The sequence below is a fragment of the Arachis hypogaea genome, chromosome 6 (genome assembly GCF_003086295.3).
Source record: "Arachis hypogaea cultivar Tifrunner chromosome 6, arahy.Tifrunner.gnm2.J5K5, whole genome shotgun sequence".
In the NCBI taxonomy this organism is placed as follows: Eukaryota; Viridiplantae; Streptophyta; class Magnoliopsida; order Fabales; family Fabaceae; genus Arachis; species Arachis hypogaea.
The window spans coordinates 40,272,119-40,290,782 of record NC_092041.1 but is presented as its reverse complement, the minus strand read 5'-3'; the positions used below and the strand labels follow the sequence as shown (position 1 = coordinate 40,290,782).

Below are 18,664 nucleotides of genomic sequence, written 5' to 3'. Positions count from 1 at the left end.
TCATTTAAAGAATGAAGGTCGGCACGACGTTAAAAAAAAAAAAAAAAAAGAGGTGCAACACGAGGACTTCCAGGAGGTCACCCATCCTAGTACTACTCTCGCCCAAGCACGCTTAACTGCGGAGTTCTGATGGGATCCGGTGCATTAGTGCTGGTATGATCGCACCTATTATAGTTCGCACACACATTTTGTTAACCATGCGGCGCGAGAGAGCGTAACACTATCCGCGAAGCCTTGCGGGTACCGTAGGTGCCTGTCGAGGATGAGGCCATTGCGGCTCGCCCTTAGGTGTCCTACTCGGATAGCGTCATTTAAAGAATGAAGGTCGGCACGACGTTAAAAAAAAAAAAAAAAAAAAAAAGAGGTGCAACACGAGGACTTCCCAGGAGGTCACCCATCCTAGTACTACTCTCGCCCAAGCACGCTTAACTGCGGAGTTCTGATGGGATCCGGTGCATTAGTGCTGGTATGATCGCACCTATTATAGTTCGCACACAATTTTGTTAACCATGCGGCGCGAGAGAGCGTAACACTATCCGCGAAGCCTTGCGGGTACCGTAGGTGCCTGTCGAGGATGAGGCCATTGCGGCTCGCCCTTAGGTGTCCTACTCGGGATTTAAGGTCGTCATTTAAAGAATGAAGATTAAAAAAAAAAAAAAGAGGTGCAACACGAGGACTTCCCAGGAGGTCACCCATCCTAGTACTACTCTCGCCCAAGCACGCTTAACTGCGGAGTTCTGATGGGATCCGGTGCATTAGTGCTGGTATGATCGCACCTATTATAGTTCGCACACACAATTTTGTTAACCATGCGCGCGAGAGAGCGTAACACTATCCGCGAAGCCTTGCGGGTACCGTAGGTGCCTGTCGAGGATGAGGCCATTGCGGCTCGCCCTTAGGTGTCCTACTCGGGATAGCGTCATTTAAAGAATGAAGGTCGGCACGACGTTAAAAAAAAAAAAAAGAGGTGCAACACGAGGACTTCCCAGGAGGTCACCCATCCTAGTACTACTCTCGCCCAAGCACGCTTAACTGCGGAGTTCTGATGGGATCCGGTGCATTAGTGCTGGTATGATCGCACCTATTATAGTTCGCACACAATTTTGTTAACCATGCGGCGCGAGAGAGCGTAACACTATCCGCGAAGCCTTGCGGGTACCGTAGGTGCCTGTCGAGGATGAGGCCATTGCGGCTCGCCCTTAGGTGTCCTACTCGGGATAGCGTCATTTAAAGAATGAAGGTCGGCACGACGTTAAAAAAAAAAAAAAGAGGTGCAACACGAGGACTTCCCAGGAGGTCACCCATCCTAGTACTACTCTCGCCCAAGCACGCTTAACTGCGGAGTTCTGATGGGATCCGGTGCATTAGTGCTGGTATGATCGCACCTATTATAGTTCGCACACACAATTTTGTTAACCATGCGGCGCGAGAGAGCGTAACACTATCCGCGAAGCCTTGCGGGTACCGTAGGTGCCTGTCGAGGATGAGGCCATTGCGGCTCGCCCTTAGGTGTCCTACTCGGGATAGCGTCATTTAAAGAATGAAGGTCGGCACGACGTTAAAAAAAAAAAAAAAGAGGTGCAACACGAGGACTTCCCAGGAGGTCACCCATCCTAGTACTACTCTCGCCCAAGCACGCTTAACTGCGGAGTTCTGATGGGATCCGGTGCATTAGTGCTGGTATGATCGCACCTATTATAGTTCGCACACACAATTTTGTTAACCATGCGGCGCGAGAGAGCGTAACACTATCCGCGAAGCCTTGCGGGTACCGTAGGTGCCTGTCGAGGATGAGGCCATTGCGGCTCGCCCTTAGGTGTCCTACTCGGGATAGCGTCATTTAAAGAATGAAGGTCGGCACGACGTTAAAAAAAAAAAAAAAAAGAGGTGCAACACGAGGACTTCCCAGGAGGTCACCCATCCTAGTACTACTCTCGCCCAAGCACGCTTAACTGCGGAGTTCTGATGGGATCCGGTGCATTAGTGCTGGTATGATCGCACCTATTATAGTTCGCACACACAATTTTGTTAACCATGCGGCGCGAGAGAGCGTAACACTATCCGCGAAGCCTTGCGGGTACCGTAGGTGCCTGTCGAGGATGAGGCCATTGCGGCTCGCCCTTAGGTGTCCTACTCGGGATAGCGTCATTTAAAGAATGAAGGTCGGCACGACGTTAAAAAAAAAAAAAAAGAGGTGCAACACGAGGACTTCCCAGGAGGTCACCCATCCTAGTACTACTCTCGCCCAAGCACGCTTAACTGCGGAGTTCTGATGGGATCCGGTGCATTAGTGCTGGTATGATCGCACCTATTATAGTTCGCACACACAATTTTGTTAACCATGCGGCGCGAGAGAGCGTAACACTATCCGCGAAGCCTTGCGGGTACCGTAGGTGCCTGTCGAGGATGAGGCCATTGCGGCTCGCCCTTAGGTGTCCTACTCGGATAGCGTCATTTAAAGAATGAAGGTCGGCACGACGTTAAAAAAAAAAAAAAGAGGTGCAACACGAGGACTTCCCAGGAGGTCACCCATCCTAGTACTACTCTCGCCCAAGCACGCTTAACTGCGGAGTTCTGATGGGATCCGGTGCATTAGTGCTGGTATGATCGCACCTATTATAGTTCGCACACACAATTTTGTTAACCATGCGGCGCGAGAGAGCGTAACACTATCCGCGAAGCCTTGCGGGTACCGTAGGTGCCTGTCGAGGATGAGGCCATTGCGGCTCGCCCTTAGGTGTCCTACTCGGGATAGCGTCATTTAAAGAATGAAGGTCGGCACGACGTTAAAAAAAAAAAAAAAGAGGTGCAACACGAGGACTTCCCAGGAGGTCACCCATCCTAGTACTACTCTCGCCCAAGCACGCTTAACTGCGGAGTTCTGATGGGATCCGGTGCATTAGTGCTGGTATGATCGCACCTATTATAGTTCGCACACACAATTTTGTTAACCATGCGGCGCGAGAGAGCGTAACACTATCCCGAAGCCTTGCGGGTACCGTAGGTGCCTGTCGAGGATGAGGCCATTGCGGCTCGCCCTTAGGTGTCCTACTCGGGATAGCGTCATTTAAAGAATGAAGGTCGGCACGACGTTAAAAAAAAAAAAAAAAGGTGCAACACGAGGACTTCCCAGGAGGTCACCCATCCTAGTACTACTCTCGCCCAAGCACGCTTAACTGCGGAGTTCTGATGGGATCCGGTGCATTAGTGCTGGTATGATCGCACCTATTATAGTTCGCACACACAATTTTGTTAACCATGCGGCGCGAGAGAGCGTAACACTATCCGCGAAGCCTTGCGGGTACCGTAGGTGCCTGTCGAGGATGAGGCCATTGCGGCTCGCCCTTAGGTGTCCTACTCGGGATAGCGTCATTTAAAGAATGAAGGTCGGCACGACGTTAAAAAAAAAAAAAGAGGTGCAACACGAGGACTTCCCAGGAGGTCACCCATCCTAGTACTATCTCGCCCAAGCACGCTTAACTGCGGAGTTCTGATGGGATCCGGTGCATTAGTGCTGGTATGATCGCACCTATTATAGTTCGCACACACAATTTTGTTAACCATGCGGCGCGAGAGAGCGTAACACTATCCGCGAAGCCTTGCGGGTACCGTAGGTGCCTGTCGAGGATGAGGCCATTGCGGCTCGCCCTTAGGTGTCCTACTCGGGATAGCGTCATTTAAAGAATGAAGGTCGGCACGACGTTAAAAAAAAAAAAAAAAAAGAGGTGCAACACGAGGACTTCCCAGGAGGTCACCCATCCTAGTACTACTCGCCCAAGCACGCTTAACTGCGGAGTTCTGATGGGATCCGGTGCATTAGTGCTGGTATGATCGCACCTATTATAGTTCGCACACACAATTTTGTTAACCATGCGGCGCGAGAGAGCGTAACACTATCGCGAAGCCTTGCGGGTACCGTAGGTGCCTGTCGAGGATGAGGCCATTGCGGCTCGCCCTTAGGTGTCCTACTCGGGATAGCGTCATTTAAAGAATGAAGGTCGGCACGACGTTAAAAAAAAAAAAAAAAGAGGTGCAACACGAGGACTTCCCAGGAGGTCACCCATCCTAGTACTACTCTCGCCCAAGCACGCTTAACTGCGGAGTTCTGATGGGATCCGGTGCATTAGTGCTGGTATGATCGCACCTATTATAGTTCGCACACACAATTTTGTTAACCATGCGGCGCGAGAGAGCGTAACACTATCCGCGAAGCCTTGCGGGTACCGTAGGTGCCTGTCGAGGATGAGGCCATTGCGGCTCGCCCTTAGGTGTCCTACTCGGGATAGCGTCATTTAAAGAATGAAGGTCGGCACGACGTTAAAAAAAAAAAAAGAGGTGCAACACGAGGACTTCCAGGAGGTCACCATCCTAGTACTACTCTGCCCAAGCACGCTTAACTGCGGAGTTCTGATGGGATCCGGTGCATTAGTGCTGGTATGATCGCACCTATTATAGTTCGCACACACAATTTTGTTAACCATGCGGCGCGAGAGAGCGTAACACTATCCGCGAAGCCTTGCGGGTACCGTAGGTGCCTGTCGAGGATGAGGCCATTGCGGCTCGCCCTTAGGTGTCCTACTCGGGATAGCGTCATTTAAAGAATGAAAGGTCGGCACGACGTTAAAAAAAAAAAAAAAGGGTGCAACACGAGGACTTCCCAGGAGGTCACCCATCCTAGTACTACTCGCCCAAGCACGCTTAACTGCGGAGTTCTGATGGGATCCGGTGCATTAGTGCTGGTATGATCGCACCTATTATAGTTCGCACACACAATTTTGTTAACCATGCGGCGCGAGAGAGCGTAACACTATCCGCGAAGCCTTGCGGGTACCGTAGGTGCCTGTCGAGGATGAGGCCATTGCGGCTCGCCCTTAGGTGTCCTACTCGGGATAGCGTCATTTAAAGAATGAAGGTCGGCACGACGTTAAAAAAAAAAAAAAAAAGGTGCAACACGAGGACTTCCAGGAGGTCACCCATCCTAGTACTACTCTCGCCCAAGCACGCTTAACTGCGGAGTTCTGATGGGATCCGGTGCATTAGTGCTGGTATGATCGCACCTATTATAGTTCGCACACACAATTTTGTTAACCATGCGGCGCGAGAGAGCGTAACACTATCCGCGAAGCCTTGCGGGTACCGTAGGTGCCTGTCGAGGATGAGGCCATTGCGGCTCGCCCTTAGGTGTCCTACTCGGGATAGCGTCATTTAAAGAATGAAGGTCGGCACGACGTTAAAAAAAAAAAAAAAAAAAAAAGGTGCAACACGAGGACTTCCCAGGAGGTCACCCATCCTAGTACTACTCTCGCCCAAGCACGCTTAACTGCGGAGTTCTGATGGGATCCGGTGCATTAGTGCTGGTATGATCGCACCTATTATAGTTCGCACACACAATTTTGTTAACCATGCGGCGCGAGAGAGCGTAACACTATCCGCGAAGCCTTGCGGGTACCGTAGGTGCCTGTCGAGGATGAGGCCATTGCGGCTCGCCCTTAGGTGTCCTACTCGGGATAGCGTCATTTAAAGAATGAAGGTCGGCACGACGTTAAAAAAAAAAAAAAAGGGTGCAACACGAGGACTTCCCAGGAGGTCACCATCCTAGTACTACTCTCGCCCAAGCACGCTTAACTGCGGAGTTCTGATGGGATCCGGTGCATTAGTGCTGGTATGATCGCACCTATTATAGTTCGCACACACAATTTTGTTAACCATGCGGCGCGAGAGAGCGTAACACTATCCGCGAAGCCTTGCGGGTACCGTAGGTGCCTGTCGAGGATGAGGCCATTGCGGCTCGCCCTTAGGTGTCCTACTCGGGATAGCGTCATTTAAAGAATGAAGGTCGGCACGACGTTAAAAAAAAAAAAAAGAGGTGCAACACGAGGACTTCCCAGGAGGTCACCCATCCTAGTACTACTCTCGCCCAAGCACGCTTAACTGCGGAGTTCTGATGGGATCCGGTGCATTAGTGCTGGTATGATCGCACCTATAGTTCGCACACACAATTTTGTTAACCATGCGGCGCGAGAGAGCGTAACACTATCCGCGAAGCCTTGCGGGTACCGTAGGTGCCTGTCGAGGATGAGGCCATTGCGGCTCGCCCTTAGGTGTCCTACTCGGGATAGCGTCATTTAAAGAATGAAGGTCGGCACGACGTTAAAAAAAAAAAAAAAAGGTGCAACACGAGGACTTCCCAGGAGGTCACCCATCCTAGTACTACTCGCCCAAGCACGCTTAACTGCGGAGTTCTGATGGGATCCGGTGCATTAGTGCTGGTATGATCGCACCTATTATAGTTCGCACACACAATTTTGTTAACCATGCGGCGCGAGAGAGCGTAACACTATCCGCGAAGCCTTGCGGGTACCGTAGGTGCCTGTCGAGGATGAGGCCATTGCGGCTCGCCCTTAGGTGTCCTACTCGGGATAGCGTCATTTAAAGAATGAAAGGTCGGCACGACGTTAAAAAAAAAAAAAAGGTGCAACACGAGGACTTCCCAGGAGGTCACCCATCCTAGTACTACTCTCGCCCAAGCACGCTTAACTGCGGAGTTCTGATGGGATCCGGTGCATTAGTGCTGGTATGATCGCACCTATTATAGTTCGCACACACAATTTTGTTAACCATGCGGCGCGAGAGAGCGTAACACTATCCGCGAAGCCTTGCGGGTACCGTAGGTGCCTGTCGAGGATGAGGCCATTTGCGGCTCGCCCTTAGGTGTCCTACTCGGGATAGCGTCATTTAAAGAATGAAGGTCGGCACGACGTTAAAAAAAAAAAAAAAAAAAAAGGTGCAACACGAGGACTTCCCAGGAGGTCACCCATCCTAGTACTACTCTCGCCCAAGCACGCTTAACTGCGGAGTTCTGATGGGATCCGGTGCATTAGTGCTGGTATGATCGCACCTATTATAGTTCGCACACACAATTTTGTTAACCATGCGGCGCGAGAGAGCGTAACACTATCCGCGAAGCCTTGCGGGTACCGTAGGTGCCTGTCGAGGATGAGGCCATTGCGGCTCGCCCTTAGGTGTCCTACTCGGGATAGCGTCATTTAAAGAATGAAGGTCGGCACGACGTTAAAAAAAAAAAAAAAAAAGGTGCAACACGAGGACTTCCCAGGAGGTCACCCATCCTAGTACTACTCTCGCCCAAGCACGCTTAACTGCGGAGTTCTGATGGGATCCGGTGCATTAGTGCTGGTATGATCGCACCTATTATAGTTCGCACACACAATTTTGTTAACCATGCGGCGCGAGAGAGCGTAACACTATCCGCGAAGCCTTGCGGGTACCGTAGGTGCCTGTCGAGGATGAGGCCATTGCGGCTCGCCCTTAGGTGTCCTACTCGGGATAGCGTCATTTAAAGAATGAAGGTCGGCACGACGTTAAAAAAAAAAAAAAAAGAGGTGCAACACGAGGACTTCCCAGGAGGTCACCCATCCTAGTACTACTCTCGCCCCAAGCACGCTTAACTGCGGAGTTCTGATGGGATCCGGTGCATTAGTGCTGGTATGATCGCACCTATTATAGTTCGCACACACAATTTTGTTAACCATGCGGCGCGAGAGAGCGTAACACTATCCGCGAAGCCTTGCGGGTACCGTAGGTGCCTGCGAGGATGAGCCATTGCGGCTCGCCCTTAGGTGTCCTACTCGGGATAGCGTCATTTAAAGAATGAAGGTCGGCACGACGTTAAAAAAAAAAAAAAAAGAGGTGCAACACGAGGACTTCCCAGGAGGTCACCCATCCTAGTACTACTCTCGCCCAAGCACGCTTAACTGCGGAGTTCTGATGGGATCCGGTGCATTAGTGCTGGTATGATCGCACCTATTATAGTTCGCACACACAATTTTGTTAACCATGCGGCGCGAGAGAGCGTAACACTATCCGCGAAGCCTTGCGGGTACCGTAGGTGCCTGCGAGGATGAGGCCATTGCGGCTCGCCCTTAGGTGTCCTACTCGGGATAGCGTCATTTAAAGAATGAAGGTCGGCACGACGTTAAAAAAAAAAAAAAAGAGGTGCAACACGAGGACTTCCCAGGAGGTCACCCATCCTAGTACTACTCTCGCCAAGCACGCTTAACTGCGGAGTTCTGATGGGATCCGGTGCATTAGTGCTGGTATGATCGCACCTATTATAGTTCGCACACACAATTTTGTTAACCATGCGGCGCGAGAGAGCGTAACACTATCCGCGAAGCCTTGCGGGTACCGTAGGTGCCTGTCGAGGATGAGGCCATTGCGGCTCGCCCTTAGGTGTCCTACTCGGGATAGCGTCATTTAAAGAATGAAGGTCGGCACGACGTTAAAAAAAAAAAAAAAGAGGTGCAACACGAGGACTTCCCAGGAGGTCACCCATCCTAGTACTACTCTCGCCCAAGCACGCTTAACTGCGGAGTTCTGATGGGATCCGGTGCATTAGTGCTGGTATGATCGCACCTATTATAGTTCGCACACACAATTTTGTTAACCATGCGGCGCGAGAGAGCGTAACACTATCCGCGAAGCCTTGCGGGTACCGTAGGTGCCTGTCGAGGATGAGGCCATTGCGGCTCGCCCTTAGGTGTCCTACTCGGGATAGCGTCATTTAAAGAATGAAGGTCGGCACGACGTTAAAAAAAAAAAAAAAAAGAGGTGCAACACGAGGACTTCCCAGGTCACCCATCCTAGTACTACTCTCGCCCAAGCACGCTTAACTGCGGAGTTCTGATGGGATCCGGTGCATTAGTGCTGGTATGATCGCACCTATTATAGTTCGCACACACAATTTTGTTAACCATGCGGCGCGAGAGAGCGTAACACTATCCGCGAAGCCTTGCGGGTACCGTAGGTGCCTGCGAGGATGAGGCCATTGCGGCTCGCCCTTAGGTGTCCTACTCGGGATAGCGTCATTTAAAGAAAAGGTCGGCACGACGTTAAAAAAAAAAAAAAAAAAAAAAAGGTGCAACACGAGGACTTCCAGGAGGTCACCCATCCTAGTACTACTCTCGCCCAAGCACGCTTAACTGCGGAGTTCTGATGGGATCCGGTGCATTAGTGCTGGTATGATCGCACCTATTATAGTTCGCACACACAATTTTGTTAACCATGCGGCGCGAGAGAGCGTAACACTATCCGCGAAGCCTTGCGGGTACCGTAGGTGCCTGTCGAGGATGAGGCCATTGCGGCTCGCCCTTAGGTGTCCTACTCGGGATAGCGTCATTTAAAGAATGAAGGTCGGCACGACGTTAAAAAAAAAAAAAAAAAAAAGGTGCAACACGAGGACTTCCCAGGAGGTCACCCATCCTAGTACTACTCTCGCCCAAGCACGCTTAACTGCGGAGTTCTGATGGGATCCGGTGCATTAGTGCTGGTATGATCGCACCTATTATAGTTCGCACACACAATTTTGTTAACCATGCGGCGCGAGAGAGCGTAACACTATCCGCGAAGCCTTGCGGGTACCGTAGGTGCCTGTCGAGGATGAGGCCATTGCGGCTCGCCCTTAGGTGTCCTACTCGGGATAGCGTCATTTAAAGAATGAAGGTCGGCACGACGTTAAAAAAAAAAAAAAAAAAGGGTGCAACACGAGGACTTCCCAGGAGGTCACCCATCCTAGTACTACTCTCGCCCAAGCACGCTTAACTGCGGAGTTCTGATGGGATCCGGTGCATTAGTGCTGGTATGATCGCACCTATTATAGTTCGCACACACAATTTTGTTAACCATGCGGCGCGAGAGAGCGTAACACTATCCGCGAAGCCTTGCGGGTACCGTAGGTGCCTGTCGAGGATGAGGCCATTGCGGCTCGCCCTTAGGTGTCCTACTCGGGATAGCGTCATTTAAAGAATGAAGGTCGGCACGACGTTAAAAAAAAAAAAAAGAGGTGCAACACGAGGACTTCCCAGGAGGTCACCCATCCTAGTACTACTCTCGCCCAAGCACGCTTAACTGCGGAGTTCTGATGGGATCCGGTGCATTAGTGCTGGTATGATCGCACCTATTATAGTTCGCACACACAATTTTGTTAACCATGCGGCGCGAGAGAGCGTAACACTATCCGCGAAGCCTTGCGGGTACCGTAGGTGCCTGTCGAGGATGAGGCCATTGCGGCTCGCCCTTAGGTGTCCTACTCGGGATAGCGTCATTTAAAGAATGAAGGTCGGCACGACGTTAAAAAAAAAAAAAAAAGAGGTGCAACACGAGGACTTCCAGGAGGTCACCCATCCTAGTACTACTCTCGCCCAAGCACGCTTAACTGCGGAGTTCTGATGGGATCCGGTGCATTAGTGCTGGTATGATCGCACCTATTATAGTTCGCACACACAATTTTGTTAACCATGGCGCGCGAGAGAGCGTAACACTATCCGCGAAGCCTTGCGGGTACCGTAGGTGCCTGTCGAGGATGAGGCCATTGCGGCTCGCCTTAGGTGTCCTACTCGGGATAGCGTCATTTAAAAATGAAAGGTCGGCACGACGTTAAAAAAAAAAAAAAAAAAGAGGTGCAACGAGGACTTCCAGGAGGTCACCATCCTAGTACTACTCTCTCGCCAAGCACGCTTAACTGCGGAGTTCTGATGGGATCCGGTGCATTAGTGCTGGTATGATCGCACCTATTATAGTTCGCACACACAATTTTGTTAACCATGCGGCGCGCGAGAGAGCGTAACACTATCCGCGAAGCCTTGCGGGTACCGTAGGTGCCTGAGGATGAGGCCATTGCGGCTCGCCCTTAGGTGTCCTACTCGGGATAGCGTCATTTAAAGAATGAAGGTCGGCACGACGTTAAAAAAAAAAAAAAGAGGTGCAACACGAGGACTTCCCAGGAGGTCACCCATCCTAGTACTACTCGCCCAAGCACGCTTAACTGCGGAGTTCTGATGGGATCCGGTGCATTAGTGCTGGTATGATCGCACCTATTATAGTTCGCACACACAATTTTGTTAACCATGCGGCGCGAGAGAGCGTAACACTATCCGCGAAGCCTTGCGGGTACCGTAGGTGCCTGTCCGAGATGAGGCCATTGCGGCTCGCCCTTAGGTGTCCTACTCGGGATAGCGTCATTTAAAAATGAAGGTCGGCACGACGTTAAAAAAAAAAAAAAAAAGAGGTGCAACACGAGGACTTCCAGGAGGTCACCCATCCTAGTACTACTCTCGCCCAAGCACGCTTAACTGCGGAGTTCTGATGGGATCCGGTGCATTAGTGCTGGTATGATCGCACCTATTATAGTTCGCACACACAATTTTTAACCATGCGGCGCGAGAGAGCGTAACACTATCCGAAGCCTTGCGGGTACCGTAGGTGCCTGTCGAGGATGAGGCCATTGCGGCTCGCCCTTAGGTGTCCTACTCGGGATAGCGTCATTTAAAGAATGAAGGTCGGCACGACGTTAAAAAAAAAAAAAAAGAGGTGCAACACGAGGACTTCCCAGGTCACCCATCCTAGTACTACTCTCGCCCAAGCACGCTTAACTGCGGAGTTCTGATGGGATCCGGTGCATTAGTGCTGGTATGATCGCACCTATTATAGTTCGCACACACAATTTTGTTAACCATGCGGCGCGAGAGAGCGTAACACTATCCGCGAAGCCTTGCGGGTACCGTAGGTGCCTGTCGAGGATGAGGCCATTGCGGCTCGCCCTTAGGTGTCCTACTCGGGATAGCGTCATTTAAAGAATGAAGGTCGGCACGACGTTAAAAAAAAAAAAAAAAAAGGTGCAACACGAGGACTTCCAGGAGGTCACCATCCTAGTACTACTCTCGCCCAAGCACGCTTAACTGCGGAGTTCTGATGGGATCCGGTGCATTAGTGCTGGTATGATCGCACCTATTATAGTTCGCACACACAATTTTGTTAACCATGCGGCGCGAGAGAGCGTAACACTATCCGCGAAGCCTTGCGGGTACCGTAGGTGCCTGTCGAGGATGAGGCCATTGCGGCTCGCCCTTAGGTGTCCTACTCGGGATAGCGTCATTTAAAGAATGAAGGTCGGCACGACGTTAAAAAAAAAAAAAAAAAAAAAGAGGTGCAACACGAGGACTTCCCAGGAGGTCACCCATCCTAGTACTACTCTCGCCCAAGCACGCTTAACTGCGGAGTTCTGATGGATCCGGTGCATTAGTGCTGGTATGATCGCACCTATTATAGTTCGCACACACAATTTTTTAACCATGCGGCGCGAGAGAGCGTAACACTATCCGCGAAGCCTTGCGGGTACCGTAGGTGCCTGTCGAGGATGAGGCCATTGCGCTGCCCTTAGGTGTCCTACTCGGGATAGCGTCATTTAAAGAATGAAGGTCGGCACGACGTTAAAAAAAAAAAAAAGGTGCAACACGAGGACTTCCCAGGAGGTCACCCATCCTAGTACTACTCTCGCCCAAGCACGCTTAACTGCGGAGTTCTGATGGGATCCGGTGCATTAGTGCTGGTATGATCGCACCTATTATAGTTCGCACACACAATTTTGTTAACCATGCGGCGCGAGAGAGCGTAACACTATCCGCGAAGCCTTGCGGGTACCGTAGGTGCCTGTCGAGGATGAGGCCATTGCGGCTCGCCCTTAGGTGTCCTACTCGGGATAGCGTCATTTAAAGAATGAAGGTCGGCACGACGTTAAAAAAAAAAAAAAAAGAGGTGCAACACGAGGACTTCCCAGGAGGTCACCCATCCTAGTACTACTCTCGCCCAAGCACGCTTAACTGCGGAGTTCTGATGGGATCCGGTGCATTAGTGCTGGTATGATCGCACCTATTATAGTTCGCACACACAATTTTGTTAACCATGCGGCGCGAGAGAGCGTAACACTATCCGCGAAGCCTTGCGGGTACCGTAGGTGCCTGTCGAGGATGAGGCCATTGCGGCTCGCCCTTAGGTGTCCTACTCGGGATAGCGTCATTTAAAGAATGAAGGTCGGCACGACGTTAAAAAAAAAAAAAAGGTGCAACACGAGGACTTCCCAGGAGGTCACCCATCCTAGTACTACTCTCGCCCAAGCACGCTTAACTGCGGAGTTCTGATGGGATCCGGTGCATTAGTGCTGGTATGATCGCACCTATTATAGTTCGCACACAATTTTGTTAACCATGCGGCGCGAGAGAGCGTAACACTATCCGCGAAGCCTTGCGGGTACCGTAGGTGCCTGTCGAGGATGAGGCCATTGCGGCTCGCCCTTAGGTGTCCTACTCGGGATAGCGTCATTTAAAGAATGAAGGTCGGCACGACGTTAAAAAAAAAAAAAAAGTGGTGCAACACGAGGACTTCCCAGGAGGTCACCCATCCTAGTACTACTCTCGCCCAAGCACGCTTAACTGCGGAGTTCTGATGGGATCCGGTGCATTAGTGCTGGTATGATCGCACCTATTATAGTTCGCACACACAATTTTGTTAACCATGCGGCGCGAGAGAGCGTAACACTATCCGCGAAGCCTTGCGGGTACCGTAGGTGCCTGTCGAGGATGAGGCCATTGCGGCTCGCCCTTAGGTGTCCTACTCGGGATAGCGTCATTTAAAGAATGAAGGTCGGCACGACGTTAAAAAAAAAAAAAAAGAGGTGCAACACGAGGACTTCCAGGTCACCATCCTAGTACTACTCTCGCCCAAGCACGCTTAACTGCGGAGTTCTGATGGGATCCGGTGCATTAGTGCTGGTATGATCGCACCTATTATAGTTCGCACACACAATTTTGTTAACCATGCGGCGCGAGAGAGCGTAACACTATCCGCGAAGCCTTGCGGGTACCGTAGGTGCCTGTCGAGGATGAGGCCATTGCGGCTCGCCCTTAGGTGTCCTACTCGGGATAGCGTCATTTAAAGAATGAAGGTCGGCACGACGTTAAAAAAAAAAAAAAAAAAAAAAGAGGTGCAACACGAGGACTTCCCAGGAGGTCACCCATCCTAGTACTACTCTCGCCCAAGCACGCTTAACTGCGGAGTTCTGATGGGATCCGGTGCATTAGTGCTGGTATGATCGCACCTATTATAGTTCGCACACACAATTTTTAACCATGCGGCGCGAGAGAGCGTAACACTATCCCGAAGCCTTGCGGGTACCGTAGGTGCCTGTCGAGGATGAGGCCATTGCGGCTCGCCTTAGGTGTCCTACTCGGGATAGCGTCATTTAAAGAATGAAGGTCGGCACGACGTTAAAAAAAAAAAAAAAAAGAGGTGCAACACGAGGACTTCCCAGGAGGTCACCCATCCTAGTACTACTCTCGCCCAAGCACGCTTAACTGCGGAGTTCTGATGGGATCCGGTGCATTAGTGCTGGTATGATCGCACCTATTATAGTTCGCACACACAATTTTGTTAACCATGCGGCGCGAGAGAGCGTAACACTATCCGCGAAGCCTTGCGGGTACCGTAGGTGCCTGTCGAGGATGAGGCCATTGCGGCTCGCCCTTAGGTGTCCTACTCGGGATAGCGTCATTTAAAGAATGAAGGTCGGCACGACGTTAAAAAAAAAAAAAAAAGAGGTGCAACACGAGGACTTCCCAGGAGGTCACCCATCCTAGTACTACTCTCGCCCAAGCACGCTTAACTGCGGAGTTCTGATGGGATCCGGTGCATTAGTGCTGGTATGATCGCACCTATTATAGTTCGCACACAATTTTGTTAACCATGCGGCGCGAGAGAGCGTAACACTATCCGCGAAGCCTTGCGGGTACCGTAGGTGCCTGTCGAGGATGAGGCCATTGCGGCTCGCCCTTAGGTGTCCTACTCGGGATAGCGTCATTTAAAGAATGAAGGTCGGCACGACGTTAAAAAAAAAAAAAAAAGAGGTGCAACACGAGGACTTCCCAGGAGGTCACCCATCCTAGTACTACTCTCGCCCAAGCACGCTTAACTGCGGAGTTCTGATGGGATCCGGTGCATTAGTGCTGGTATGATCGCACCTATTATAGTTCGCACACACAATTTTGTTAACCATGCGGCGCGAGAGAGCGTAACACTATCCGCGAAGCCTTGCGGGTACCGTAGGTGCCTGTCGAGGATGAGGCCATTGCGGCTCGCCCTTAGGTGTCCTACTCGGGATAGCGTCATTTAAAGAATGAAGGTCGGCACGACGTTAAAAAAAAAAAAAAAGGGTGCAACACGAGGACTTCCCAGGAGGTCACCCATCCTAGTACTACTCTCGCCCAAGCACGCTTAACTGCGGAGTTCTGATGGGATCCGGTGCATTAGTGCTGGTATGATCGCACCTATTATAGTTCGCACACACAATTTTGTTAACCATGCGGCGCGAGAGAGCGTAACACTATCCGCGAAGCCTTGCGGGTACCGTAGGTGCCTGTCGAGGATGAGGCCATTGCGGCTCGCCCTTAGGTGTCCTACTCGGGATAGCGTCATTTAAAGAATGAAGGTCGGCACGACGTTAAAAAAAAAAAAAAAAGAGGTGCAACACGAGGACTTCCCAGGAGGTCACCATCCTAGTACTACTCTCGCCCAAGCACGCTTAACTGCGGAGTTCTGATGGGATCCGGTGCATTAGTGCTGGTATGATCGCACCTATTATAGTTCGCACACACAATTTTGTTAACCATGCGGCGCGAGAGAGCGTAACACTATCCGCGAAGCCTTGCGGGTACCGTAGGTGCCTGTCGAGGATGAGGCCATTGCGGCTCGCCCTTAGGTGTCCTACTCGGTAGCGTCATTTAAAGAATGAAGGTCGGCACGACGTTAAAAAAAAAAAAAAAAGAGGTGCAACACGAGGACTTCCCAGGAGGTCACCCATCCTAGTACTACTCTCGCCCAAGCACGCTTAACTGCGGAGTTCTGATGGGATCCGGTGCATTAGTGCTGGTATGATCGCACCTATTATAGTTCGCACACACAATTTTTAACCATGCGGCGCGAGAGAGCGTAACACTATCCGCGAAGCCTTGCGGGTACCGTAGGTGCCTGTCGAGGATGAGGCCATTGCGGCTCGCCCTTAGGTGTCCTACTCGGGATAGCGTCATTTAAAGAATGAAGGTCGGCACGACGTTAAAAAAAAAAAGAGGTGCAACACGAGGACTTCCCAGGAGGTCACCCATCCTAGTACTACTCTCGCCCAAGCACGCTTAACTGCGGAGTTCTGATGGGATCCGGTGCATTAGTGCTGGTATGATCGCACCTATTATAGTTCGCACACACAATTTTGTTAACCATGCGGCGCGAGAGAGCGTAACACTATCCGCGAAGCCTTGCGGGTACCGTAGGTGCCTGTCGAGGATGAGGCCATTGCGGCTCGCCCTTAGGTGTCCTACTCGGATAGCGTCATTTAAAGAATGAAGGTCGGCACGACGTTAAAAAAAAAAAAAAGAGGTGCAACACGAGGACTTCCCAGGAGGTCACCCATCCTAGTACTACTCTCGCCCAAGCACGCTTAACTGCGGAGTTCTGATGGGATCCGGTGCATTAGTGCTGGTATGATCGCACCTATTATAGTTCGCACACACAATTTTGTTAACCATGCGGCGCGAGAGAGCGTAACACTATCCGCGAAGCCTTGCGGGTACCGTAGGTGCCTGTCGAGGATGAGGCCATTGCGGCTCGCCCTTAGGTGTCCTACTCGGGATAGCGTCATTTAAAGAATGAAGGTCGGCACGACGTTAAAAAAAAAAAAAAAAAAGAGGTGCAACACGAGGACTTCCCAGGAGGTCACCCATCCTAGTACTACTCTCGCCCAAGCACGCTTAACTGCGGAGTTCTGATGGGATCCGGTGCATTAGTGCTGGTATGATCGCACCTATTATAGTTCGCACACACAATTTTGTTAACCATGCGGCGCGAGAGAGCGTAACACTATCCGCGAAGCCTTGCGGGTACCGTAGGTGCCTGTCGAGGATGAGGCCATTGCGGCTCGCCCTTAGGTGTCCTACTCGGGATAGCGTCATTTAAAGAATGAAGGTCGGCACGACGTTAAAAAAAAAAAAAAAAAAGAGGTGCAACACGAGGACTTCCCAGGAGGTCACCCATCCTAGTACTACTCTCGCCCAAGCACGCTTAACTGCGGAGTTCTGATGGGATCCGGTGCATTAGTGCTGGTATGATCGCACCTATTATAGTTCGCACACACAATTTTGTTAACCATGCGGCGCGAGAGAGCGTAACACTATCCGCGAAGCCTTGCGGGTACCGTAGGTGCCTGTCGAGGATGAGGCCATTGCGGCTCGCCCTTAGGTGTCCTACTCGGGATAGCGTCATTTAAAGAATGAAGGTCGGCACGACGTTAAAAAAAAAAAAAAAGAGGTGCAACACGAGGACTTCCCAGGAGGTCACCCATCCTAGTACTACTCTCGCCCAAGCACGCTTAACTGCGGAGTTTGATGGATCCGGTGCATTAGTGCTGGTATGATCGCACCTATTATAGTTCGCACACACAATTTTGTTAACCATGCGGCGCGAGAGAGCGTAACACTATCCGCGAAGCCTTGCGGGTACCGTAGGTGCCTGTCGAGGATGAGGCCATTGCGGCTCGCCCTTAGGTGTCCTACTCGGGATAGCGTCATTTAAAGAATGAAGGTCGGCACGACGTTAAAAAAAAAAAAAAAAGAGGTGCAACACGAGGACTTCCCAGGAGGTCACCCATCCTAGTACTACTCTCGCCCAAGCACGCTTAACTGCGGAGTTCTGATGGGATCCGGTGCATTAGTGCTGGTATGATCGCACCTATTATAGTTCGCACACACAATTTTGTTAACCATGCGGCGCGAGAGAGCGTAACACTATCCGCGAAGCCTTGCGGGTACCGTAGGTGCCTGTCGAGGATGAGGCCATTGCGGCTCGCCCTTAGGTGTCCTACTCGGGATAGCGTCATTTAAAGAATGAAGGTCGGCACGACGTTAAAAAAAAAAAAAAAGAGGTGCAACACGAGGACTTCCCAGGAGGTCACCCATCCTAGTACTACTCTCGCCCAAGCACGCTTAACTGCGGAGTTCTGATGGGATCCGGTGCATTAGTGCTGGTATGATCGCACCTATTATAGTTCGCACACACAATTTTGTTAACCATGCGGCGCGAGAGAGCGTAACACTATCCGCGAAGCCTTGCGGGTACCGTAGGTGCCTGTCGAGGATGAGGCCATTGCGGCTCGCCCTTAGGTGTCCTACTCGGGATAGCGTCATTTAAAGAATGAAGGTCGGCACGACGTTAAAAAAAAAAAAAAAGAGGTGCAACACGAGGACTTCCCAGGAGGTCACCCATCCTAGTACTACTCTCGCCCAAGCACGCTTAACTGCGGAGTTCTGATGGGATCCGGTGCATTAGTGCTGGTATGATCGCACCTATTATAGTTCGCACACACAATTTTGTTAACCATGCGGCGCGAGAGAGCGTAACACTATCCGCGAAGCCTTGCGGGTACCGTAGGTGCCTGTCGAGGATGAGGCCATTGCGGCTCGCCCTTAGGTGTCCTACTCGGGATAGCGTCATTTAAAGAATGAAGGTCGGCACGACGTTAAAAAAAAAAAAAAGAGGTGCAACACGAGGACTTCCCAGGAGGTCACCATCCTAGTACTACTCTCGCCCAAGCACGCTTAACTGCGGAGTTCTGATGGATCCGGTGCATTAGTGCTGGTATGATCGCACCTATTATAGTTCGCACACACAAATTTTGTTAACCATGCGGCGCGAGAGAGCGTAACACTATCCGCGAAGCCTTGCGGGTACCGTAGGTGCCTGTCGAGGATGAGGCCATTGCGGCTCGCCC

At 51.1% G+C, this 18,664-nt stretch overlaps 60 non-coding genes and 1 pseudogene across 60 annotated transcripts; all 61 read right to left on the bottom strand.

The window, feature by feature from the left end:
• Positions 1-49: 49 nt before the first annotated feature.
• On the bottom strand, positions 50-167 carry LOC140173917 (5S ribosomal RNA). Its single transcript, XR_011863097.1, has one exon. It is a non-coding gene; the product is annotated as a 5S ribosomal RNA (ribosomal RNA).
• A 194-nt stretch (positions 168-361) lies between these two features.
• LOC140174159 (5S ribosomal RNA) lies at positions 362-480 on the bottom strand. The gene has a single exon (XR_011863377.1). It is a non-coding gene; the product is annotated as a 5S ribosomal RNA (ribosomal RNA).
• Positions 481-659: 179 nt separating this feature from the next.
• LOC140174158 (5S ribosomal RNA) lies at positions 660-778 on the bottom strand. Its single transcript, XR_011863376.1, has one exon. It is a non-coding gene; the product is annotated as a 5S ribosomal RNA (ribosomal RNA).
• A 186-nt stretch (positions 779-964) lies between these two features.
• On the bottom strand, positions 965-1,083 carry LOC140174157 (5S ribosomal RNA). Its single transcript, XR_011863375.1, has one exon. It is a non-coding gene; the product is annotated as a 5S ribosomal RNA (ribosomal RNA).
• A 185-nt stretch (positions 1,084-1,268) lies between these two features.
• Positions 1,269-1,387, bottom strand: LOC140174155 (5S ribosomal RNA). The gene has a single exon (XR_011863373.1). It is a non-coding gene; the product is annotated as a 5S ribosomal RNA (ribosomal RNA).
• Positions 1,388-1,575: 188 nt separating this feature from the next.
• Positions 1,576-1,694, bottom strand: LOC140174154 (5S ribosomal RNA). Its single transcript, XR_011863372.1, has one exon. It is a non-coding gene; the product is annotated as a 5S ribosomal RNA (ribosomal RNA).
• A 190-nt stretch (positions 1,695-1,884) lies between these two features.
• LOC140174153 (5S ribosomal RNA) lies at positions 1,885-2,003 on the bottom strand. Its single transcript, XR_011863371.1, has one exon. It is a non-coding gene; the product is annotated as a 5S ribosomal RNA (ribosomal RNA).
• A 188-nt stretch (positions 2,004-2,191) lies between these two features.
• On the bottom strand, positions 2,192-2,310 carry LOC140174152 (5S ribosomal RNA). Its single transcript, XR_011863370.1, has one exon. It is a non-coding gene; the product is annotated as a 5S ribosomal RNA (ribosomal RNA).
• A 186-nt stretch (positions 2,311-2,496) lies between these two features.
• LOC140174151 (5S ribosomal RNA) lies at positions 2,497-2,615 on the bottom strand. Its single transcript, XR_011863369.1, has one exon. It is a non-coding gene; the product is annotated as a 5S ribosomal RNA (ribosomal RNA).
• Positions 2,616-2,803: 188 nt separating this feature from the next.
• LOC140174150 (5S ribosomal RNA) lies at positions 2,804-2,922 on the bottom strand. The gene has a single exon (XR_011863368.1). It is a non-coding gene; the product is annotated as a 5S ribosomal RNA (ribosomal RNA).
• Positions 2,923-3,108: 186 nt separating this feature from the next.
• On the bottom strand, positions 3,109-3,227 carry LOC140173860 (5S ribosomal RNA). The gene has a single exon (XR_011863035.1). It is a non-coding gene; the product is annotated as a 5S ribosomal RNA (ribosomal RNA).
• Positions 3,228-3,413: 186 nt separating this feature from the next.
• Positions 3,414-3,531, bottom strand: LOC140173912 (5S ribosomal RNA). Its single transcript, XR_011863092.1, has one exon. It is a non-coding gene; the product is annotated as a 5S ribosomal RNA (ribosomal RNA).
• A 191-nt stretch (positions 3,532-3,722) lies between these two features.
• Positions 3,723-3,839, bottom strand: LOC140173944 (5S ribosomal RNA). The gene has a single exon (XR_011863124.1). It is a non-coding gene; the product is annotated as a 5S ribosomal RNA (ribosomal RNA).
• A 188-nt stretch (positions 3,840-4,027) lies between these two features.
• LOC140174149 (5S ribosomal RNA) lies at positions 4,028-4,146 on the bottom strand. Its single transcript, XR_011863367.1, has one exon. It is a non-coding gene; the product is annotated as a 5S ribosomal RNA (ribosomal RNA).
• Positions 4,147-4,332: 186 nt separating this feature from the next.
• On the bottom strand, positions 4,333-4,448 carry LOC140174041 (5S ribosomal RNA). The gene has a single exon (XR_011863219.1). It is a non-coding gene; the product is annotated as a 5S ribosomal RNA (ribosomal RNA).
• Positions 4,449-4,636: 188 nt separating this feature from the next.
• LOC140173977 (5S ribosomal RNA) lies at positions 4,637-4,753 on the bottom strand. Its single transcript, XR_011863157.1, has one exon. It is a non-coding gene; the product is annotated as a 5S ribosomal RNA (ribosomal RNA).
• A 188-nt stretch (positions 4,754-4,941) lies between these two features.
• LOC140173937 (5S ribosomal RNA) lies at positions 4,942-5,059 on the bottom strand. Its single transcript, XR_011863117.1, has one exon. It is a non-coding gene; the product is annotated as a 5S ribosomal RNA (ribosomal RNA).
• Positions 5,060-5,252: 193 nt separating this feature from the next.
• Positions 5,253-5,371, bottom strand: LOC140173859 (5S ribosomal RNA). Its single transcript, XR_011863034.1, has one exon. It is a non-coding gene; the product is annotated as a 5S ribosomal RNA (ribosomal RNA).
• A 187-nt stretch (positions 5,372-5,558) lies between these two features.
• On the bottom strand, positions 5,559-5,676 carry LOC140173971 (5S ribosomal RNA). The gene has a single exon (XR_011863151.1). It is a non-coding gene; the product is annotated as a 5S ribosomal RNA (ribosomal RNA).
• A 187-nt stretch (positions 5,677-5,863) lies between these two features.
• On the bottom strand, positions 5,864-5,982 carry LOC140174148 (5S ribosomal RNA). The gene has a single exon (XR_011863365.1). It is a non-coding gene; the product is annotated as a 5S ribosomal RNA (ribosomal RNA).
• Positions 5,983-6,166: 184 nt separating this feature from the next.
• LOC140173950 (5S ribosomal RNA) lies at positions 6,167-6,283 on the bottom strand. Its single transcript, XR_011863130.1, has one exon. It is a non-coding gene; the product is annotated as a 5S ribosomal RNA (ribosomal RNA).
• Positions 6,284-6,469: 186 nt separating this feature from the next.
• On the bottom strand, positions 6,470-6,588 carry LOC140173858 (5S ribosomal RNA). Its single transcript, XR_011863033.1, has one exon. It is a non-coding gene; the product is annotated as a 5S ribosomal RNA (ribosomal RNA).
• Positions 6,589-6,781: 193 nt separating this feature from the next.
• On the bottom strand, positions 6,782-6,900 carry LOC140173857 (5S ribosomal RNA). Its single transcript, XR_011863032.1, has one exon. It is a non-coding gene; the product is annotated as a 5S ribosomal RNA (ribosomal RNA).
• A 189-nt stretch (positions 6,901-7,089) lies between these two features.
• On the bottom strand, positions 7,090-7,208 carry LOC140173856 (5S ribosomal RNA). The gene has a single exon (XR_011863031.1). It is a non-coding gene; the product is annotated as a 5S ribosomal RNA (ribosomal RNA).
• A 189-nt stretch (positions 7,209-7,397) lies between these two features.
• On the bottom strand, positions 7,398-7,517 carry LOC140173911 (5S ribosomal RNA). The gene has a single exon (XR_011863091.1). It is a non-coding gene; the product is annotated as a 5S ribosomal RNA (ribosomal RNA).
• A 187-nt stretch (positions 7,518-7,704) lies between these two features.
• On the bottom strand, positions 7,705-7,823 carry LOC140174147 (5S ribosomal RNA). The gene has a single exon (XR_011863364.1). It is a non-coding gene; the product is annotated as a 5S ribosomal RNA (ribosomal RNA).
• A 187-nt stretch (positions 7,824-8,010) lies between these two features.
• On the bottom strand, positions 8,011-8,128 carry LOC140173962 (5S ribosomal RNA). Its single transcript, XR_011863142.1, has one exon. It is a non-coding gene; the product is annotated as a 5S ribosomal RNA (ribosomal RNA).
• A 188-nt stretch (positions 8,129-8,316) lies between these two features.
• LOC140174137 (5S ribosomal RNA) lies at positions 8,317-8,435 on the bottom strand. Its single transcript, XR_011863354.1, has one exon. It is a non-coding gene; the product is annotated as a 5S ribosomal RNA (ribosomal RNA).
• A 190-nt stretch (positions 8,436-8,625) lies between these two features.
• Positions 8,626-8,741, bottom strand: LOC140173969 (5S ribosomal RNA). Its single transcript, XR_011863149.1, has one exon. It is a non-coding gene; the product is annotated as a 5S ribosomal RNA (ribosomal RNA).
• Positions 8,742-8,932: 191 nt separating this feature from the next.
• Positions 8,933-9,050, bottom strand: LOC140173936 (5S ribosomal RNA). The gene has a single exon (XR_011863116.1). It is a non-coding gene; the product is annotated as a 5S ribosomal RNA (ribosomal RNA).
• Positions 9,051-9,241: 191 nt separating this feature from the next.
• On the bottom strand, positions 9,242-9,360 carry LOC140173855 (5S ribosomal RNA). Its single transcript, XR_011863030.1, has one exon. It is a non-coding gene; the product is annotated as a 5S ribosomal RNA (ribosomal RNA).
• A 190-nt stretch (positions 9,361-9,550) lies between these two features.
• LOC140173894 (5S ribosomal RNA) lies at positions 9,551-9,669 on the bottom strand. Its single transcript, XR_011863070.1, has one exon. It is a non-coding gene; the product is annotated as a 5S ribosomal RNA (ribosomal RNA).
• Positions 9,670-9,856: 187 nt separating this feature from the next.
• On the bottom strand, positions 9,857-9,975 carry LOC140174125 (5S ribosomal RNA). The gene has a single exon (XR_011863342.1). It is a non-coding gene; the product is annotated as a 5S ribosomal RNA (ribosomal RNA).
• Positions 9,976-10,164: 189 nt separating this feature from the next.
• LOC140173916 (5S ribosomal RNA) lies at positions 10,165-10,282 on the bottom strand. Its single transcript, XR_011863096.1, has one exon. It is a non-coding gene; the product is annotated as a 5S ribosomal RNA (ribosomal RNA).
• A 190-nt stretch (positions 10,283-10,472) lies between these two features.
• On the bottom strand, positions 10,473-10,588 carry LOC140174048 (5S ribosomal RNA; annotated as a pseudogene).
• Positions 10,589-10,774: 186 nt separating this feature from the next.
• Positions 10,775-10,891, bottom strand: LOC140173943 (5S ribosomal RNA). Its single transcript, XR_011863123.1, has one exon. It is a non-coding gene; the product is annotated as a 5S ribosomal RNA (ribosomal RNA).
• Positions 10,892-11,080: 189 nt separating this feature from the next.
• LOC140173915 (5S ribosomal RNA) lies at positions 11,081-11,198 on the bottom strand. Its single transcript, XR_011863095.1, has one exon. It is a non-coding gene; the product is annotated as a 5S ribosomal RNA (ribosomal RNA).
• A 184-nt stretch (positions 11,199-11,382) lies between these two features.
• Positions 11,383-11,498, bottom strand: LOC140173968 (5S ribosomal RNA). The gene has a single exon (XR_011863148.1). It is a non-coding gene; the product is annotated as a 5S ribosomal RNA (ribosomal RNA).
• Positions 11,499-11,687: 189 nt separating this feature from the next.
• On the bottom strand, positions 11,688-11,804 carry LOC140173998 (5S ribosomal RNA). The gene has a single exon (XR_011863179.1). It is a non-coding gene; the product is annotated as a 5S ribosomal RNA (ribosomal RNA).
• Positions 11,805-11,998: 194 nt separating this feature from the next.
• Positions 11,999-12,116, bottom strand: LOC140173952 (5S ribosomal RNA). Its single transcript, XR_011863132.1, has one exon. It is a non-coding gene; the product is annotated as a 5S ribosomal RNA (ribosomal RNA).
• Positions 12,117-12,298: 182 nt separating this feature from the next.
• LOC140173854 (5S ribosomal RNA) lies at positions 12,299-12,417 on the bottom strand. Its single transcript, XR_011863029.1, has one exon. It is a non-coding gene; the product is annotated as a 5S ribosomal RNA (ribosomal RNA).
• Positions 12,418-12,606: 189 nt separating this feature from the next.
• On the bottom strand, positions 12,607-12,725 carry LOC140174114 (5S ribosomal RNA). Its single transcript, XR_011863331.1, has one exon. It is a non-coding gene; the product is annotated as a 5S ribosomal RNA (ribosomal RNA).
• A 185-nt stretch (positions 12,726-12,910) lies between these two features.
• LOC140173853 (5S ribosomal RNA) lies at positions 12,911-13,029 on the bottom strand. Its single transcript, XR_011863028.1, has one exon. It is a non-coding gene; the product is annotated as a 5S ribosomal RNA (ribosomal RNA).
• A 186-nt stretch (positions 13,030-13,215) lies between these two features.
• LOC140173903 (5S ribosomal RNA) lies at positions 13,216-13,334 on the bottom strand. Its single transcript, XR_011863080.1, has one exon. It is a non-coding gene; the product is annotated as a 5S ribosomal RNA (ribosomal RNA).
• Positions 13,335-13,522: 188 nt separating this feature from the next.
• LOC140174026 (5S ribosomal RNA) lies at positions 13,523-13,636 on the bottom strand. The gene has a single exon (XR_011863206.1). It is a non-coding gene; the product is annotated as a 5S ribosomal RNA (ribosomal RNA).
• A 195-nt stretch (positions 13,637-13,831) lies between these two features.
• On the bottom strand, positions 13,832-13,950 carry LOC140174103 (5S ribosomal RNA). Its single transcript, XR_011863320.1, has one exon. It is a non-coding gene; the product is annotated as a 5S ribosomal RNA (ribosomal RNA).
• A 186-nt stretch (positions 13,951-14,136) lies between these two features.
• LOC140174092 (5S ribosomal RNA) lies at positions 14,137-14,255 on the bottom strand. Its single transcript, XR_011863309.1, has one exon. It is a non-coding gene; the product is annotated as a 5S ribosomal RNA (ribosomal RNA).
• Positions 14,256-14,444: 189 nt separating this feature from the next.
• On the bottom strand, positions 14,445-14,563 carry LOC140174081 (5S ribosomal RNA). The gene has a single exon (XR_011863298.1). It is a non-coding gene; the product is annotated as a 5S ribosomal RNA (ribosomal RNA).
• Positions 14,564-14,750: 187 nt separating this feature from the next.
• Positions 14,751-14,869, bottom strand: LOC140174073 (5S ribosomal RNA). The gene has a single exon (XR_011863289.1). It is a non-coding gene; the product is annotated as a 5S ribosomal RNA (ribosomal RNA).
• Positions 14,870-15,056: 187 nt separating this feature from the next.
• Positions 15,057-15,175, bottom strand: LOC140173893 (5S ribosomal RNA). Its single transcript, XR_011863068.1, has one exon. It is a non-coding gene; the product is annotated as a 5S ribosomal RNA (ribosomal RNA).
• Positions 15,176-15,364: 189 nt separating this feature from the next.
• On the bottom strand, positions 15,365-15,482 carry LOC140173939 (5S ribosomal RNA). Its single transcript, XR_011863119.1, has one exon. It is a non-coding gene; the product is annotated as a 5S ribosomal RNA (ribosomal RNA).
• A 187-nt stretch (positions 15,483-15,669) lies between these two features.
• Positions 15,670-15,788, bottom strand: LOC140174072 (5S ribosomal RNA). The gene has a single exon (XR_011863288.1). It is a non-coding gene; the product is annotated as a 5S ribosomal RNA (ribosomal RNA).
• Positions 15,789-15,970: 182 nt separating this feature from the next.
• LOC140174071 (5S ribosomal RNA) lies at positions 15,971-16,089 on the bottom strand. The gene has a single exon (XR_011863287.1). It is a non-coding gene; the product is annotated as a 5S ribosomal RNA (ribosomal RNA).
• Positions 16,090-16,275: 186 nt separating this feature from the next.
• LOC140174070 (5S ribosomal RNA) lies at positions 16,276-16,394 on the bottom strand. Its single transcript, XR_011863286.1, has one exon. It is a non-coding gene; the product is annotated as a 5S ribosomal RNA (ribosomal RNA).
• A 191-nt stretch (positions 16,395-16,585) lies between these two features.
• Positions 16,586-16,704, bottom strand: LOC140174069 (5S ribosomal RNA). Its single transcript, XR_011863285.1, has one exon. It is a non-coding gene; the product is annotated as a 5S ribosomal RNA (ribosomal RNA).
• Positions 16,705-16,895: 191 nt separating this feature from the next.
• LOC140174067 (5S ribosomal RNA) lies at positions 16,896-17,014 on the bottom strand. Its single transcript, XR_011863281.1, has one exon. It is a non-coding gene; the product is annotated as a 5S ribosomal RNA (ribosomal RNA).
• Positions 17,015-17,202: 188 nt separating this feature from the next.
• Positions 17,203-17,319, bottom strand: LOC140173994 (5S ribosomal RNA). The gene has a single exon (XR_011863175.1). It is a non-coding gene; the product is annotated as a 5S ribosomal RNA (ribosomal RNA).
• A 189-nt stretch (positions 17,320-17,508) lies between these two features.
• LOC140174065 (5S ribosomal RNA) lies at positions 17,509-17,627 on the bottom strand. Its single transcript, XR_011863279.1, has one exon. It is a non-coding gene; the product is annotated as a 5S ribosomal RNA (ribosomal RNA).
• Positions 17,628-17,815: 188 nt separating this feature from the next.
• Positions 17,816-17,934, bottom strand: LOC140174063 (5S ribosomal RNA). Its single transcript, XR_011863278.1, has one exon. It is a non-coding gene; the product is annotated as a 5S ribosomal RNA (ribosomal RNA).
• A 188-nt stretch (positions 17,935-18,122) lies between these two features.
• Positions 18,123-18,241, bottom strand: LOC140174062 (5S ribosomal RNA). Its single transcript, XR_011863276.1, has one exon. It is a non-coding gene; the product is annotated as a 5S ribosomal RNA (ribosomal RNA).
• A 187-nt stretch (positions 18,242-18,428) lies between these two features.
• Positions 18,429-18,545, bottom strand: LOC140174013 (5S ribosomal RNA). Its single transcript, XR_011863194.1, has one exon. It is a non-coding gene; the product is annotated as a 5S ribosomal RNA (ribosomal RNA).
• Positions 18,546-18,664: the final 119 nt, after the last annotated feature.